We start from the raw sequence: 5,908 nt of genomic DNA on the forward strand, positions 1-5,908 counted from the left end.
GTGTTTGGGTGTATATTTATTATGGTATAATTATGATAAAACACAAAATACAAGGGGAGAGAACAAAACAAAATATTGACTCTATTTGAATAAATATTAAATTGTATAAAATCCCCAAATAATATCTTTTAAACTTGAACTTGCTTCTCTAAATGTAAATTTTATTTTTTATTTTTTTAAGTTCATTTATTTTGAGAGAGACAGCACAAGTGGGAGATGGGCAGAGAAAGGTGAAGAGAGAGAATCCCAAGCAGGCCCCGTGCTGGCAGCACAGAGCCCGACGCGGGGCTCAAACCCACGAACCGTGAGATCATGACCTGAGCCACAACCAAGAGTCAGAAGGGGCGCCTGGGTGGCTCAGTCGGTAAGCGTCCGCCTTTGGTTCAGGTCATGATCTCACGGCTTGTGGGTTTGAGTCCCACATCGGGCTCTGTGCTGACAGCTCGGAGCCTGGAGCCTGCTTCAGATTCTGTGTCTCTCTCTCTGCTCCTCCCCCACTCACACTCTGTCTCTCAAAAATAAACAAACATTGAGGTGCCTGGGTGGCTCAGTGCGTTGGGTAGCCGACTTAGGCTCAGGTCATGATCTCGCGGTCCATGAGATGGAGCCCCGCGTCGGGCTCTGTGCTGACAGCTCAGAGCCTGGAGCCTGTTTCAGATTCTGTGTCTTCCTCTCTCTGACCCTCCCCCGTTCATGCTCTGTCTCTCTCTGTCTCAAAAATAAATAAACATTTAAAAAAAATTTAAGAAAAAAGAAAATAGACATTAAAAAAATTAAAAAAAAAAAAAAAAAAGAGTCAGATGCTTAACTGACTGAGCCACCCAGACAGCTCTAAATGTAAATATTAGGTTTAAATTTGAAATGGCCATACAAATTTCCTGACTTTTTAGCGATTATTTCTTTGAATTTTTTTTTTTTGGAGTTTGTTTATTTATTCATTTTTAAGTACTCTCTACACCCAACACGGGGCTCAAACTCATGGCCCCAAGATCAAGGGTTGCATGCTCTTTCACCTGAGCCGCCAAATACCTCCCTTTTTTGTAAAGGTTATTGGTAAGTAATGAATTCTTAGTAGCTCTCATCAATGAGAAATTTAGAAGGTAATAACCTTTCAGTGTTTACTGAAATTTTATCTAATGACTCTTTAACAGTTTTCTTATCTTTCATTAACAAACATAACATGGAAGTGTCCTGTGATAATCCCAGTGAACTTTGAGTCCAAATGAACTTTGAGACGTTAAGTATACCAAAATATCGAAGAGCTCTAATTTGCATGATTTGAGCAGTCCACCTGCAGCCCACCTGGACGTCAAGAACTCACCAGACATGTGGAATTAATTTGAAGACTGAGATTTGGGGCTGCTGTCTGGGGCTATTCCTTGGAGCTACACCCACCAGGAGCCCCTGTCCTATCTCCTTGGGTCTCTCCCCTGCTAGTTGCACCTTAGGATGCCTGCCATGCTCCCTGGGCATCGAAAGAACATAAATATCTCCAGCAGCATCTAGGGCCCCTGCCCACAGTGTGCAGCAATGTGCCCTTTGACTAAATTTTCTGCCATTTAGGGTGAAGAAGAGCTGAAAGATGCCCACCACGCTCATCAGCTGTGCATCCCATTAGGCTTTAGTCCGTACCAGTTACCCTCAGAGGACCTCAAAGAAGGTTGCTCAGCTGCAGGCAACTGGCCTGTGGGCTCTGCCCACAGCTCATCCTGAAGGCTGAATGGATCATAGCTGTAGGCATACCTATAGCACATTCACAGAACACCAGTTGGGAAATCTGCCTTAGGCTATGAATTATCCCTTTTCACTCCCGTATTTTCTTTCAACTCTTCTTTATTGGCTCTTCCCCTTTAACAATTATAGTTAAGTCTCTATGGAATTCAAAGAAAAAACGTAAACTAACCTTCATCCACTCTGTATTTTCCCTTTAGCTACCACTCTAGGACTTCCTTTCACTCAACAACTAAGGTTTGGGAAAGCACAGTCACACTTTTTTCTATATTATTCCCACTCTTTTCTAAACCCACTGCTATCTAGGTATGAAACTGCTTTTTGCAAAAGTTATAAATAACCTTGTTGCTGCACTTAATGGATAGTTCTCAGTCTTTATCAGCATTTGACATGAGTGACTATTCCTTCCTTCTTGGAACGTTCTCTTCCTTTGGCTTCTATTACATTGCATTTTGAGCAATAAATAGGTGTTGGATGCTGGAGAGTCTATGGTGAACAAATAAGACATGATCTCTACCCTCATGGAGCAAAAATGGAAATATGCTGAACAATAATTGTGATTATGGAATTTCAAGAGTTCATCTGAGAAGACAAACTTTTTCTTGACACTGAAATTAAGGAGGAATTTATTACATGGGTTTCATGTATTTTTTCATTTTTATTTTATTTTAATTATTTTTTTTTACGTTTATTCATTTTTGAGAGACAGAGCATGAGCGGGGAAGGGGCAGAGAAGAGGGAGACACAGAATCTGAAGCAGGCTCCAGGCTCTGAACGCTCAGCATAGAGCCCAACGCGGGCTCGAACTCACGAACCGTGAGATCATGACCTGAGCTGAAGGCAGATTCTCAACCGACTGAGCCACCCAGGCGCCCCTTTTCATTTTTATTTTAGAGAGAGAGAGAGCACACACACAAGTGGGGGGGGGGAGGGGCAGAGGACAGAGAGAGAGAGAGAGAGAGAGGGAATAAGCATTTCCATGCTGAGTGCAGAGTCTCATGTGGGGCTTGATCCCATGACACTGGGATCATAACTTGAGCCAAAATCAAGAGTTGGATGCTTAACTGACTGAGCCACCAGGGGCCCCCGTGGATTTCATTTTTATGAACTAATGACCACCCTCAACAATTCTTTTATAATTATTTTTTTTATTTTTTTAATGTTTATTTATTTTTTTGAGAGAGAGACAGAGGGTGAGTGGGGCAGGGGCAGAGAGAGAGGGAAACAAAGCAGGCTTCAGTCTCTGAGCTGTCAGCACAGAGCCAGATGCAGGGCTCAAACTCACAAACTGTGAGATCATGACCTAAGCCAAAGTTGGACGCTTAACCGACTGAGCCACCCAGGCCCCCCTTAATTTTTTTAAGTTATGTCTAACAAGCAAACATTCTTACGATGACATTTCATTAGATCTTACCTCAGTGCAGGTGTTTTGAAGTGACTTGACTTAATTTAATCCAAACAAACTTATTTCTGGTGATCTCACAGTTCAAAATTAAAGCACCCAAGTTCTGAATTTGCTAATAAATCCTGTAGCCTCTATCAATTGTGAGTCAACTTCTAGTACGACTTTGGATTTTACCCAATTTATGTTTGAATTCTTTGGTTGTTGCATCACCCGTTACAAATAGACCTAATAACTTCTAAATGCCAGCATGGAAAATGACAGTTTAGCTTGAATACTTAAAATCTTAATGTGCTACCACAGAAAGAGCACCATACCTTTCATCAGCAGAAATCCAATTTATCAGTTGATTTGATTGCTGAGAAATATGTGGGCAATAGGACATATACTTACCAAAATACCATGTGCCATGTGCTAGGCTTGCCTCAGTAAATATAAAGAAAATGATATAACTGGATTCTGGGATCTTACAATCTAGTCAGAAAGCAAAGATCAGATTTTGCTTTAGCATAAAGCTCATTCAGTATGTCTTCTAATTTTTTTTGTTTATTTTCTTATAAAAATGTACTCAACAGGGACGCCTGGGTGGCTCAGTCGGTTGAGCATCCGACTTCAGCTCAGGTCATGATCTCACATGATTCGTGGGTTCAAGCCCCGCATTAGGCTCTGTGCTGACAGCTCAGAGCCTGGAGCCTGTTTCAGATTCTGTGTCTCCCTCTCTCTCTGCCCCTTCTCTGCCCACACCCTGTCTCTCTCTCTGTCTCTCAAAAATAAATAAACATTAAAAAAAATTTTTTAAATGTACTCAACAAATTCATTAAAGAAATATTTATTGATTTCATACTATGTGCCAATCATTTTGATGTCAGTCAGGCTCCTACTTTCATAGATCTTTTATTTTAATAAGTGGAGAGAGAAAAGCAATAAAAAAACAAATAATTATTTTAGATCATGAGTGCTATGAAAATAAATATGGTAGCAGGGAGTGACTGGGGTTCTATTTTAATAACCAAAGAAAGCGTCTTTGATGTGGTGACATCAGCTTCGATCTAAGAAGCCATGTGAACACCTGGAAGAACAGTGTTCTAGAAGAGAGAACAGCAAGTACAAACCCCCTGGGCCTACTCTCCACTTAGCATTGTCCCAGAAACAAAATGAGTATTAATTGTTAATATTGAATATCTTAGGAATATACTTGGAAGTGTATAGATTCATCAGTAAAGGTCTCTGGTCCCAAAAGAGTTCCGTTAACAGAGACAGACAAGCAAAAAATCACAATACAAAGCAGATTTACGTTGGAATGATGGAAGTATGTACAAAGAAAAGAGGTGCTAAGGAGGAGGAGTGATTAATTCTCTGTGGTGTGCTTCAGGGAAAGCTTTATAAAGAAAGTAATGTAAATTACTGTAAATTACAGGATTTTGAAATACCAACAGGGTGGACCAGGCAGGGAAGAGGGTTAAGTTAGGGGGAACAGCATACAGGGACTGTGAGTGCAAAAGGCCACAGGCTCGCCCTTTCTTTCTTTCTTTCTTTATGTGCATTTATTTATTTGAGAAAGAGGGAGATAGAGCATGAGTGGGAGAAGGGCAGAGAGAGAGGAGGGCACAGAATCCAAAGCAGGCTCCTGGCTCTGAACTGGAAGCACAGAGCCCCACGCGGGGCTGGAACCCTTAGATCATGACCTGAGCCAAAGTCGGGCTTAATGGACTGAGCCAACCAGGCGCCCCAGGCTGTTTCTTATTGAACACTGCAACAGAAGAAAGTGAGGCTCAAGAGGACAGAGGCCCAGTCGTGAAGGGCCTTATACTCTGTGCATGACGGGAGCCATCAAAAGGTTCTAAAGAAGGAACCACAGGTTTGTGTTTTAGACGGATCACAGTAGGCTGTCTCTCTTAAATATTCCTGTGGGAGAATAAATATAGGGCAGCTCTACAGGCAGTGGAAAGGGTGAAATGAGGACAGTGGCAGAGGGTTTCAGAAAGAGGTAAGAAACCAGAGGTTGTTCGGAGTTGATAAAACAAGAACAAGTAGAGTTAATTGTTCTCTGTCGAGTCACCGGGAACTTTCAGCATCTGGCTCACAGTAGGCACCCAGTAAATATTTGTTAAAATGAATACATGAATGAATGTCGCCTGTCCGATGAACAGAAGTCACGAGCCCCCCAAACAGAGACTCTTCCATTAATAGAGAACCGTTGGGTGCTTGTCTGCTTTCAGACGTGTTGCTTTAATCCTAACAACCCTATGAGATGGGTGTAATTTCCACTTTTCAGATGAGAAAAATCTGAGGCTCAAAGAGGTACTGTACCACGCCCCAGGTTCTAGAACTAGTCGGCAGCTTATCTCAAAACACCAAGACACATAGCCAAGTACGCATGCTTAGTAATTACTTTCCACCACTTTCAAAGAATGAAATAAATTGTGTAAAGCCCCAAACCAGAGAAGTCCAAGAAAAATCGGTTATCTCAACTAGGGGATAAGAAGGTGTTCCTGAACTTTCCCGTCAGCCGGTCACCGGAAGATGACAGGTGCGTCACAGGAGCCTGAGGCCCAACGTCCCGCGGCAGGCAGGAAGGGGGCGGGGCGGGACTCCTGACCCGCAGTGGTGGCGCGCGCAGCCGCACTGTAGCTCGCGAGCGCCGCGGCCTGGGGGTGAAGGGAGGAGGGACTGGCAGAGGGGGCGGTGCCGACAGGCGCCCGCGCCGGCGTCCACTCCGAGGCAGCTAGCCTTTGGATGCCGCAGGGGGGGGGGGGGTCTTGACGTCATTTCCTT

This window comes from Panthera onca, chromosome B1 (genome assembly GCF_046562875.1).
Source record: "Panthera onca isolate mPanOnc1 chromosome B1, mPanOnc1 haplotype 2, whole genome shotgun sequence".
Lineage (NCBI taxonomy): Eukaryota > Metazoa > Chordata > Mammalia > Carnivora > Felidae > Panthera > Panthera onca.